This window comes from Triticum aestivum, chromosome 3D (genome assembly GCF_018294505.1).
Source record: "Triticum aestivum cultivar Chinese Spring chromosome 3D, IWGSC CS RefSeq v2.1, whole genome shotgun sequence".
Lineage (NCBI taxonomy): Eukaryota > Viridiplantae > Streptophyta > Magnoliopsida > Poales > Poaceae > Triticum > Triticum aestivum.
The window spans coordinates 354,308,571-354,322,322 of record NC_057802.1 but is presented as its reverse complement, the minus strand read 5'-3'; the positions used below and the strand labels follow the sequence as shown (position 1 = coordinate 354,322,322).

Genomic DNA, 13,752 nt, shown 5'->3' with positions numbered 1-13,752 from the left:
CCCCTGCCCGCGCGCCCGTGCGTCTGCTTCTACCCTGCCGCCGGTGGAGCTCCTCTGCCCATACTGTTGTTCGTTTGCTGCTGCTCGTCTGCCCATACTGCTGCTCATTTTCTGCTGCTCGTTTGCCCATACTGCTGCTGCTCCTCTGCACTGCTGCTTGTGCTGCCACCAGAGCTCCTATCATCAGGAGGAAGAAGGTACAGTATTGTACAGAGTTGCTTCTCTGCTCCTTGTGCTCTGAACAATGTTAACTGAAAAAAATCAGTAGATGCAGAGCAATTATGATCTGAACAAACACTGTCTCTAGAACTGTTACCACATTAGATTTTAATGTTGATAATTCTGTTGGGAAACGTAGTAATTTCAAAAAAATTCCTACGCACACGCAAGATCATGGTGATGCATAGCAAACGAGAGGGGAGAGTGTTGTCCACGTACCCTCGTAGGCCGACAGCGGAAGCGTTATCACAACGCGGTTGATGTAGTCGTACGTCTTCATGATCTGACCGATCAAGTACCGAACGTACGGCACCTCCAAGTTCTACACACGTTCAGCTCGATGACGTCCCTCGAACTCCGATCCAGCCGAGTGTTGAGGGAGAGTTTCGTCAGCACGACGGCGTGGTGACGATGATGATGTTCCACCGACGCAGGGCTTCGCCTAAGCTCCGCGACGGTATTATCGAGGTGTAATCTGGTGGAGGGGGGCACCGCACACGGCTAAAATATCGTATATCAAGTGTGTATAGAGGTGCCCCCTGCCTCCGTATATAAAGGAGCAAGGGGGAGGCCGGCTGCCTATGGGCGCGCCAAGGAGAGGGGGGGAGTCCTCCTCCTAGTAGGAGTAGGACTCCCCTTTCCTAGTCCTACTAGGAAAAGAAGGGGGGAAGGAAAGAGAGGGAGAGGGAGAGGGAAAGGGGGCTGCGCCCCCCTCTCCTAGTCCAACTAGGACTCCTCCTGGGAGGGGGCGCACCACCTCCTGGCTGCTGCCCTCTCTCTCCCCTCAAGGCCCACTAAGGCCCAATACTTCCCCGGGGGGTTCCGGTAACCCTCCGGCACTCCGGTTTAATCCGAAACTTCTCCGGAACACTTCCGGTGTCCGAATATAGTCGTCCAATATATCAATCCTTACGCCTCGACCATTTCGAGACTCCTCGTCATGTCCGTGATCACATCCGGGACTCCGAACAACCTTCGGTACATCAAAACATATAAACTCATAATAAAACTGTCATCGTAACTTTAAGCGTGCGGACCCTTTGGGTTCGAGAACTATGTAGACATGACCGAGACACCTCTCCGGTCAATAACCAATAGCGGGACCTGGATGCCCATATTGGCTCCCACATATTCTACGAAGATCTTTATCGGTCAGACCGCATAACAACATACGTTGTTCCCTTTGTCATCGGTATGTTACTTGCCCGAGATTCGATCGTCGGTATCTCGATACCTAGTTCAATCTCGTTACCGGCAAGTCTCTTTACTCGTTCCGTAATACATCATCCCGCAACTAACTCATTAGTCACAATGCTTGCTAGGCTTATAGTGATGTGCATTACCGAGTGGGCCCAGAGATACCTCTCCGACAATCGGAGTGACAAATCCTAATCTCGAAATACGCCAACCCAACAAGTACCTTTGGAGACACCTGTAGAGCACCTTTATAATCACCCAGTTACGTTGTGACGTTTGGTAGCACACAAAGTGTTCCTCCGGTAAACGGGAGTTGCATAATCTCATAGTCATAGGAACATGTATAAGTCATGAAGAAAGCAATAGCAACATACTAAACGATCGGGTGCTAAGCTAACGTAATGGGTCATGTCAATCACGTCATTCTCCTAATGAGGTGATCCCGTTAATCAAATGACAACTCATGTCTATGGCTAGGAAACATAACCATCTTTGATTAACGAGCTAGTCAAGCAGAGGCATACTAGTGACACTCTGTTTGTCTATGTATTCACACATGTATTATGTTTCCGGTTAATACAATTCTAGCATGAATAATAAACATTTATCATGATATAAGGAAATATATAATACTTTATTATTGCCTCTAGGGCATATTTCCTTCAGTCTCCCACTTGCACTAGAGTCAATAATCTAGATTACATAGTAATGATTCTTACACCCATGGAGTCTTGGTGTTGATCATGTTTTGCTCGTGGAAGAGGCTTAGTCAACGGATCTGCTACATTCAGATCCGTATATATCTTGCAAATTTCTATGTCTCCCACCTGGACTAAATCCCGGATGGAATTGAAGTGTCTTCTGATGTGCTTGGTTCTCTTGTGAAATCTGGATTCCTTTGCTAAGGCAATTGCACCAGTATTATCACAAAAGATTTTCATTGGTCCCGATGTACTAGGTATGACACCTAGATCGGATATGAACTCCTTCATCCAGACTCCTTCATTCGCTGCTTCCGAAGCAGCTATGTATTCCGCTTCACACGTAGATCCCGCCACGACACTTTGCTTGGAACTGCACCAACTGACAGCTCCACCGTTCAATGTAAATACGTATCCGGTTTGCGATTTCGAATCGTCCGGATCAGTGTCAAAGCTTGCATCAACGTAACCCCTTACGATGAGCTCTTTGTCACCTCCATATACGAGAAACATATCCTTAGTCCTTTTCAGGTATTTCAGGATGTTCTTGACCGTTGTCCAGTGATCCACTCCTGGATTACTTTGGTACCTCCCTGCTAAACTTATAGCTAGGGACACATCAGGTCTGGTACACAGCATTGCATACATGATAGAGCCTATGGCTGAAGCATAGGGAACATCTTTCATCTTCTCTCTATCTTCTGCAGTGGTCGGGCATTGAGTCTTACTCAATCTCACACCTTGTAGTACAGGCAAGAACCCTTTCTTTGCTTGATCCATTTTGAACTTCTTCAAAACTTTGTCAAGGTATGTGCTTTGTGAAAGTCCAATTAAGCGTCTTGATCTATCTCTATAGATCTTAATGCCTAATATATATGCAGCTTCACCGAGGTCTTTCATTGAAAAACTCTTATTCAAGTATCCCTTTATGCTATCCAGAAATTCTATATCATTTCCAATCAGTAATATGTCATCCACATATAATATCAGAAATGCTATCGAGCTCCCACTCACTTTCTTGTAAATACAGGCTTCTCCAAAAGTCTGTATAAAACCAAATGCTTTGATCACACTATCAAAACGTTTATTCCAACTCCGAGAGGCTTGCACCAGTCCATAAATGGATCGCTGGAGCTTGCACACTTTGTTAGCTCCCTTTGGATCGACAAAACCTTCCGGTTGCATCATATACAACTCTTCTTCCAGAAATCCATTCAGGAACGCAGTTTTGACATCCATTTGCCAAATTTCATAATCATAAAATGCGGCAATTGCTAACATGATTCGGACAGACTTAAGCATCGCTACGGGTGAGAAGGTCTCATCGTAGTCAATTCCTTGAACTTGTCGAAAACCTTTCGCAACAAGTCGAGCTTTATAGACAGTAACATTACCATCAGCGTCAGTCTTCTTCTTGAAGATCCATTTATTTTCAATGGCTTGCCGACCATCAGGCAAGTCAACCAAAGTCCATACTTTGTTCTCATACATGGATCCCATCTCGGATTTCATGGCTTCAAGCCATTTTGCGGAATCTGGGCTCACCATCGCTTCTTCATAGTTCGTAGGTTCGCCATGGTCTAGTAACATGACCTCCAGAAAAGGATTACCGTACCACTCTGGTGCGGATCTTGATCTAGTTGACCTACGAAGTTCAGTAATAACTTGATCTGAAGTTTCATGATCATTATCATTAACTTCCTCACTACTTGGTGTAGGTGTCGCAGAAACTGATTTCTGCGATGATCTACTTTCCAATAAGGGAGCAGGTACAGTTACCTCATCAAGTTCTACTTTCCTCCCACTCACATCTTTCGAGAGAAACTCCTTCTCTAGAAAGGATCCATTTCTAGCAACAAATATCTTGCCTTCGGATCTGTGATAGAAGGTGTACCCAACGGTCTCCTTTGGGTATCCTATGAAGACACATTTCTCCGATTTAGGCTCGAGCTTATCAGGTTGAAGTTTCTTCACATAAGCATCGCAACCCCAAACTTTAAGATACGACAACTTTGGTTTCTTGCCAAACCATAGTTCAAAAAGCGTCGTCTCAACGGATTTCGATGGTGTCCTATTTAGAGTGAATGCAGCTGTCTCTAAAGCATAACCCCAAAACGATAGCGGTAAATCAGTAAGATACATCATAGTTCGCACCATATCTAATAAAGTACGATTACGACGTTCAGACACACCATTACGCTGTGGTGTTCCGGGTGGCGTGAGTTGCGAAACTATTCCGCATTGTTTCAAATGTAGACCAAACTCGTAACTCAAATATTCTCCTCCACGATCAGATCGTAGGAATTTTATTTTCTTGTTACGATGATTTTCAACTTCACTCTGAAATTCTTTGAACTTTTCAAATGTTTCAGACTTATGTTTCATTAAGTAGATATACCCATATCTGCTCAAATCATCTGTGAAGGTGAGAAAATAACGATATCCGCCACGAGCTTCAATATTCATCGGACCACATACATCTGTATGTATGATTTCCAACAAATCTGTTGCTCTCTCCATAGTTCCGGAGAACGGTGTTTTGGTCATCTTGCCCATAAGGCACGGTTCGCAAGTACCAAGTGATTCAAAATCAAGTGATTCCAAAATTCCATCAGTATGGAGTTTCTTCATGCGCTTTTTCGCCGATATGACCCAAACGGCAGTGCCACAAATAAGTTGCACTGTCATTATTAACTCTGCATCTTTTGGCTTCAACATTATGAATATGTGTATCACTACTATCGAGATTCATTAAAAATAGACCACTCTTCAAGGGTGCATGACCATAAAAGATGTTATTCATATAAATAGAACAACCATTATTCTCTGATTTAAATGAATAACCGTCTCGCATTAAACAAGATCCAGATATAATGTTCATGCTCAACGCTGGCACCAAATAACAATTATTTAGGTCTAAAACTAATCCCGAAGGTAGATGTAGAGGTAGCGTGCCGACGGCGATCACATCGACTTTGGAACCATTTCCCACGCGCATCGTCACCTCGTCCTTAGCCAAACTTCGCTTAATCCGTAGCCCCTGTTTCGAGTTGCAAATATTAGCAACAGAACCAGTATCAAATACCCAGGTGCTACTGCGCGTATTAGTAAGGTACACATCAATAACATGTATATCACATATACCTTTGTTAACCTTGCCATCCTTCTTATCCGCCAAATACTTGGGGCAGTTCCGCTTCCAGTGGCCAGTCTGCTTACAGTAGAAGCACTCAGTTTCAGGCTTAGGTCCAGACTTGGATTTCTTCTCCTGAACAGCAACTTGCTTGCTGTTCTTCTTGAAGTTCCCTTTCTTCTTCCCTTTGCCTTTTTTCTTGAAACTAGTGGTTTTACTGACCATCAACACTTGATGCTCCTTTTTGATTTCTACCTCCGCTGCCTTTGGCATGGCGAAGAGCTCGGGAATCGTCTTATCCATCCCTTGCATGTTATAGTTCATCACGAAGCTCTTGTAGCTTGGTGGCAGTGATTGAAGAATTCTGTCAATGACGCAATCATCCGGAAGTTGAACTCCCAGTTGAATCAAGTGATTATTATACCCAGACATTCTGAGTATATGCTCACTGACAGAACTATTCTCTTCCATCTTGCAGCTATAGAACTTATTGGAGACTTCATATCTCTCAATCCGGGCATTTGCTTGAAATATTAACTTCAACTCCTGGAACATCTCATATGCTCCATGACGTTCAAAACGTCGTTGAAGTCCCGGTTCTAAGCCGTAAAGCATGGCACACTGAACTATTGAGTAGTCATCAGCTTTGCTTTGCCAGACGTTCATAACTTCTGGCGTAGCTCTTGCAGGAGGCCTGGCACCTAGCGGTGCTTCCAGGACGTAATTCTTCTGTGCAGCAATGAGGATAATCCTCAAGTTACGGACCCAGTCCGTGTAATTGCTACCATCATCTTTCAACTTAGCTTTCTCAAGGAACGCATTAAAATTCAACGGAACAACAGCACGGGCCATATATCTACAATTAACATAGACAAGCAAGATACTATCAGGTACTAAGTTCATGATAAATTTAAGTTCAATTAATCATATTACTTAAGAACTCCCACTTAGATAGACATCTCTCTAATCATCTAAGTGATTACGTGATCCAAAGCAACTAAACCATGTCCGATTAACACGTGAGATGGAGTAGTTTCAATGGTGAACATCACTATGTTGATCATATCTACTATATGATTCACGCTCGACCTCTCGGTCTCTGTGTTCCGAGGCCATATCTGTACATATGCTAGGCTCGTCAAGTTTAACCTGAGTATTCCGCGTGTGCAACTGTTTTGCACCCGTTGTATTTGAACGTAGAGCCTATCACACCCGATTAACACGTGGTGTCTCAGCACGAAGAACTTTCGCAACGGTGCATACTCAGGGAGAACACTTTTATCTTGAAATTTTAGTGAGAGATCATCTTATAATGCTACCGTCAATCAAAGCAAGATAAGATGCATAAAGGATGAACATCACATGCAATCAATATAAGTGATATGATATGGCCATCATCATCTTGTGCTTGTGATCTCCATCTCTGAAGCACCGTGCTCGTGATCTCCATCTCCGAGGCACCGTCATGATCACCATCGTCACCGGCTCGACACCTTGATCTCCATCGTAGTATCGTTGTCGTCTTGCCAACTTATTGCTTTTACGACTATCGCTACCGCTTAGTGATAAAGTAAAACTATTATATGGCGATTGCATCTCATACAATAAAGCGACAACCATATGGCTCCTGCCAGTTGCCGATAACTCGGTTACAAAACATGATCATCTCATACAACACATTATATCACATCATGTCTTGACCATATCACATCATAACATGCCCTGCAAAAACAAGTTAGACGTCCTCTACTTTGTTGTTGCATGTTTTACGTGGCTGCTACGGGCTTAGCAAGAACCGTTCTTACCTACGCATCAAAACCACAACGATAGTTTGTCAAGTTGGTGCTGTTTTAACCTTCGCAAGGACCGGGCGTAGCCACACTCGGTTCAACTAAAGTGAGAGAGACAGACACCCGCCAGTCACCTTTAAGCAACGAGTGCTCCGAACGGTGAAACCAGTCTCGCGTAAGCGTACGCGTAATGTCGGTCCGGGCCGCTTCATCTCACAATACCGCTGAATCAAAGTATGACATGCTGGTAAGCAGTATGACTTATATCGCCCACAACTCACTTGTGTTCTACTCGTGCATAGCATCAACGCATAAAACCAGGCTCGGATGCCACTGTTGGGAAACGTAGTAATTTCAAAAAAATTCCTACGCACACGCAAGATCATGGTAATGCATAGCAAACGAGAGGGGAGAGTGTTGTCCACGTACCCTCGTAGACCGACAGCGGAAGCGTTATCACAACGCGGTTGATGTAGTCGTACGTCTTCACGATCCGACCGATCAAGTACCGAACGTACGGCACCTCCAAGTTCTACACACGTTCAGCTCGATGACGTCCCTCGAACTCCGATCCAGCCGAGTGTTGAGGAGAGTTTCGTCAGCACGACGGCGTGGTGACGATGATGATGTTCCACCGACGCAGGGCTTCGCCTAAGCTCCGCGACGGTATTATCGAGGTGTAATCTGGTGGAGGGGGGCACCGCACACGGCTAAAATATCGTATATTAAGTGTGTATAGAGGTGCCCCCCTGCCCCCGTATATAAAGGAGCAAGGGGGAGGCCGGCTGCCTATGGGCGCGCCAAGGAGAGGGGGGAGTCCTCCTCCTAGTAGGAGTAGGACTCCCCTTTCCTAGTCCTACTAGGAAAAGAAGGGGGAAGGAAAGAGAGGGAGAGGGAAAGGGGGCTGCGCCCCCCTCTCCTAGTCCAACTAGGACTCCTCCTGGGAGGGGGCGCACCACCTCCTGGCTGCTGCCCTCTCTCTCCCCTCAAGGCCCACTAAGGCCCAATACTTCCCCGGGGGGTTCCGGTAACCCTCCGGCACTCCGGTTTAATCCGAAACTTCTCCGGAACACTTCCGGTGTCCGAATATAGTCGTCCAATATATCAATCCTTACGTCTCGACCATTTCGAGACTCCTCGTCATGTCCGTGATCACATCCGGGACTCCGAACAACCTTCGGTACATCAAAACATATAAACTCATAATAAAACTGTCATCGTAACTTTAAGCGTGCGGACCCTTTGGGTTCGAGAACTATGTAGACATGACCGAGACACCTCTCCGGTCAATAACCAATAGCGGGACCTGGATGCCCATATTGGCTCCCACATATTCTACGAAGATCTTTATCGGTCAGACCGCATAACAACATACGTTGTTCCCTTTGTCATCGGTATGTTACTTGCCCGAGATTCGATCGTCGGTATCTCGATACCTAGTTCAATCTCGTTACCGGCAAGTCTCTTTACTCGTTCCGTAATACATCATCCCGCAACTAACTCATTAGTCACAATGCTTGCTAGGCTTATAATGATGTGCATTACCGAGTGGGCCCAGAGATACCTCTCCGACAATCGGAGTGACAAATCCTAATCTCGAAATACGCCAACCCAACAAGTACCTTTGGAGACACCTGTAGAGCACCTTTATAATCACCCAGTTACGTTGTGACGTTTGGTAGCACACAAAGTGTTCCTCCGGTAAACGGGAGTTGCATAATCTCATAGTCATAGGAACATGTATAAGTCATGAAGAAAGCAATAGCAACATACTAAACGATCGGGTGCTAAGCTAACGTAATGGGTCATGTCAATCACGTCATTCTCCTAATGAGGTGATCCCGTTAATCAAATGACAACTCATGTCTATGGCTAGGAAACATAACCATCTTTGATTAACGAGCTAGTCAAGCAGAGGCATACTAGTGACACTCTGTTTGTCTATGTATTCACACATGTATTATGTTTCCGGTTAATACAATTCTAGCATGAATAATAAACATTTATCATGATATAAGGAAATATATAATACTTTATTATTGCCTCTAGGGCATATTTCCTTCAAATTCAGTCAGTCAGTGGAGTAGATGCATAATTCAGTGGATGCATGATCTGTTGATAATTCAGTCACTCCAGTTAGGATTCAGTGAAAATTTACTCCAATCAGGATTAATTTGGGTTATTTGGATTTATTTGAATTAATTAGAATTAATTTTGGTTATTTACATGGTCTATTTGCTTTCAGTGCTGTTCCTTTTACTTCTTGGGTTTCCCTAGCCATCAATCTTTCTGCTCTCTATAATATGGTGAACACCTCCCCTTTTCCTAGCATTTAAAAAGAAAATGATCACCTAGTCTAGTCTGTGATGTGACAAATGGAGGGGCATCAACCTGCACCTGTCCGATGATGCATTTTTTGGGGTTCACATATCATACAAGTTCAGAGATAAAAACAAGATCTCCTAACAATCTACTCTAGGATAAAAATATAACATATCAAATGGAGTAACTCTGTTTAGAGCTGGCTTTCTTCCTAACAAAGTTACTGCTCCTAAATATGGACACGCATTTTTTTATTTACACAAGATCTCACAGTGAAGGACAATATGTGAAAAAACAGTATTATTCCTTGGTCACAAACTTGTGGTAAAAGATTATAATATGGCAACAGATGCTTTCAGCAATCAGAGACTGCTGTCGAATACTCCATCAAATTTAGATTTGAGATTTTGATGTGATGTAACTAATCTTTGTGCCATAATCTTTGCCATTTTAGAAATGCACTAATCTTTGCCATGGAGTACTATAGATATAGATTCAGTAACTGACAGTGTTACTAGATACTGCCATGGAGTATTTCTAAAATGCATAAAGGTTATGTACAGTGAAGTGAAACTACAATTTCATCATGGATTGGTGATGGTACTGGAATTTGTTGGTAAATCCTTCTGATTTGTCAGGATCCACTACTCACCAAGGCTTTTACTTCTCTTCAGGAAGCCAGCTGATTTCCAGATAATCATTTAACAGGGGAGGAGGACACAGGATAGTGGCTGCCCAGTGCTCTGTCATCAACATATCTGGTGCCAGATCAGCTAATTTCCATGGCAATCTGTGATGGGAAAACCATTTTAGTAAGTTCAAGAGAATAAATAAGTTGCAGATTTCATGCACAAAGTGCTAGACAGTAGACATATGGAGTGAGTTTTTTTGCTCGTAAATCTGCTCTTGCTTAAGCAAGTTTTTGACTGAAACGCCTTCAGTAGACACCACAGATCATGGCCTCACCTTTGAAGTAACTCCTTGTACAAAATGCCTATCAGAATAAACAGGTTGGCTTGCTTATCGACTGAACAAAATCCTCAAAACTTTAAGGATGCACTAGTACACATCACATAATTACTCTGCGCGTAATATAGTGTTTTGTCAGAGATCGAATGCTTGCAAAACTGTTCAGTTAACTGTGCAAAATACTCCAACTCTAAACTAGCAGAACTAGTGCAAATATTCAGTAAATTCAGTAAACATGGAGTAGAGAAGGGAGGTTGACCCAGGCTGTAGGACTTGGGGATGATTTGCAGAAGTGCAGAAAACTTGTAGCCACCGCCGCTGCTGCCAAGTTAGCAGGCGCTACCCACTGGACAGCCCAGCCGCGGTGTCGCAGGCGCGGGTTTTCCACCAGAGAAACAACGAAGAAGACCCCGCCGCGACCGTATTGCTCGTGGAGCTGTCGCCGTCGTCTTCCACGCTCCCAAATCCACGACCTTTAGCTTGCCGTTGTCGTCGGGCTCGTCGGCGTTTAGCCTGCTGCATCTCCTGTCGTCGTCGGGCTCGCCGGCCTCTAGGTTGTTGGTGGTGGTCCGGATCCAGCGCCTCCGGGCTCTCCGACGGCGGTTCCGATGCAGCCGGAGCAGAGCACGGCAGTAGCTGGGAAATCAAAGACTTTTTTGAGGAAGGGGGGAGCTTGAGGAGGCAGGTGAGCGACAGCTGCGGCGGCGGAGCAGGAGGCAGATACGGCTGGAGAGCGGGGGAGCAGGGCAGCTGCAGCGGCGGGGAGAAGGGCAGCTGCGGTGGCAGGGAGCAACGAAGCTCCGGCGGCGGAGAGCAGCACAGCTGCTGGTTCTGTCAGAGGAGGAGGACAAGGAGTGCGGGTTTGGTCGGGAGAAACTAGAGGTCTTTTCTGCAAAAATGCCCTCACGACATGTTTTTCGGGACGGAGGGAGTACTTTAATACCACTAGTAGGCATGATAAACATAACACCCTGTGTTTAGAAGACGATCATTAGATTTGCAATCATAATCATAGTTCCAGCTGGAGTTAAACCCATGCTTGCTTTATGAAAGGCAGAGGCTAGCATGAACGCACTAAAACATGAGACTGGAAAGGGGAACTAACAGATATGACCCGTTAAACACGTACTAGTTTTTCTTACCCCATACTCAGCAATGGCAATAGTCTTTAAAACAATGAGGTCATAGCTATCCATGAAAGGGACCAGAACAATGTCACCAAAGAACTCTGCCTCCTTCTTCAGCTCCTCGCTGACCTCTTTTTCCCATTCTATAAAGAAGTCTTCTATTAGAGTTTGCAAAAGTTAGCAATATAACTTCAAAGTTGTAGCGACATCCACAGGTACTTACCAGAGCGACGAAGAACCGGCCAACACTGTTAGATGATTTCCTTGTAGCAATCCTCCATGACTTGCGGCCGGCCATCCACTCGGCGAAATTGTTGGCTGCAGAAAGGATGCCAATGAACAGCTCGACAGGTTCAGTCGGCAGAGGTGAGGCCTTCCACTGTGCAGACATTCCCGAGTCCATTTCTCACACTTGACTGGTTCAGTCGGCAGAGGTGAGGCCATCAACTGTAATTGGAACCAATAGCAAGCAAATTCACTGATGAAATTTGTGTTGGTTTTAACGAACAAATAGCTTCAAAATTGAGATGCTACTATTAAATTTCATAGCGAACGACGAGGAAAAAGCGAGATTGAACTGTGGAATCAAAGGAGCTCACCTCTGTCCTCGTCGGGCCGGGACGCCGGGCCCTCGCAGCGCTGCGGCAGCGCCCACTGCATGTGGTAGCAGGTGTTGAGCTCGATGACGGGGCGGCCGCTGAAGTCGCCTCTGATCCTGGGCGGCTCCTCCCCCTGGACGGCCTTGGTGTCGAGCAGCTCCACCATGAACTGCGACGACGCCGCCCCGTCCCTCCTCGTCGGCTGGGCCACCACCGTGACGCGCGAGCCGACGGCCATCCCGCACGGCAGCTCCACGGCCACCGGGGCGCCAGCGGAGGCGCCGAGACGGTGGCGGGGAAGGACGCGGGGGCTGACGGAGAGGGGGAAGGGGATGAGGAGGAGGCGGCGGCGCAAGGGAGAGGAGGTGGGGCAGGAGGGTAGCCGCGGCGGCGAAGGCGGAGGAGGCTGCGGCGTCGATGGAGGAGGCGGAGGAGGAGTTGGCGCCGCGGCGGAAGCGGATGGAGGAGAGCGCGAGGCGGGCGTGGCGGGGCGGGGCCGCGGTCGTGGAGGAGCGGTCCTCGAGCTCGCGGCGGCGCGGGCGGTCGGCGGTGGCGACGGGCGCGACGGAGGAGACGGAGGCAGCAACGACTAAATGGTGCGACCCAGCCTTGTCCGAGTCAGCGCGCGGGCACGCTGGCCAGCGTGGGACTTGACGGGCGGGCCCAACCGGTCAGTTTCCCTGTCAAATACGTATAAACATCACTTTTAGCCTCTTTTGCAATGCCTCGCCTCAAAGTTGATACTGACACGTAAAAATTACCAATCTTGGTACCAATCTGCTTCCAATGCCTCAATTGTGGTACTTTTGTACAATTTACTCGCCATCATGTGATATTGTAGCACCAATATAGTATGGGATAATTAGATTTATGCCCCTAGTTGTGTCCCACTCGTCTGTTTTACCCCTAATTCCCAAAAGTCACTGGTTCCGTCCAAGTCACTTTGATCCTCTTATGCTTTTGCCCTTTGACCGTTTGACCGCCAGTTTGAAAACTTCATAACTAATTCATACAAAATCAAAAAAATGCAAATAATATACCAAAATGTTCAGAAAAACATCACCTATATGTCAGTGTCATTTGCATTCATGAAAAAAGTGTTGGAAAGTGCACATCCGAGTTTTAGCTCTTTTGATAACACCATGAATAGTAAACTCTAAAAAATAAAAAATAAATAAAAAAAAAGATGGTGGCAAAGAACGACGAGTGTTGTAAGTGCTTGCCAAGTTTCATTAGGGAACGACATTCGTGGAAGTCGTGGCAAAAAAATAATCTATTTTGGAGTGCTGATTGTTTTTTTGCCGCGGCACCCACGAATGTTATTCCCTAATGAAACTTGGCAGGCACTTAAAACATTTGTCATTCTTTGCCACCAAATTATTTTTGAAATTTTTTGAAATTTTTTAGATTTTACTATTCATGGTGGTAGCATAAGAGCTAAAACTCGGATGTGCACTTTCCAACACTTTTTTCATGAATGCAAATGACACTACCATATAGGTGATGTTTTTCTGAACATTTTGGTATCTTATTTGCATTTTTCTAATTTAGTATGAATTAGTTATGAAGTTTTCAAACTGACGGTCAAACGGTCAAAGGGCAAAAGCATAAGAGGAGCAAAGTGATTTGGACAGAACCGGTGACTTTTGGGAATTAGGGGTAAAACAGACGAGTGGGACACAACTAGGGGCATAA

General features: G+C 45.6%; 1 pseudogene; it reads right to left on the bottom strand.

The window, feature by feature from the left end:
- Window positions 1–12,883, bottom strand: LOC123076293 (hydroxyproline O-galactosyltransferase GALT5-like; annotated as a pseudogene).
- Between the last annotated feature and the right edge of the window lie 869 nt (window positions 12,884–13,752).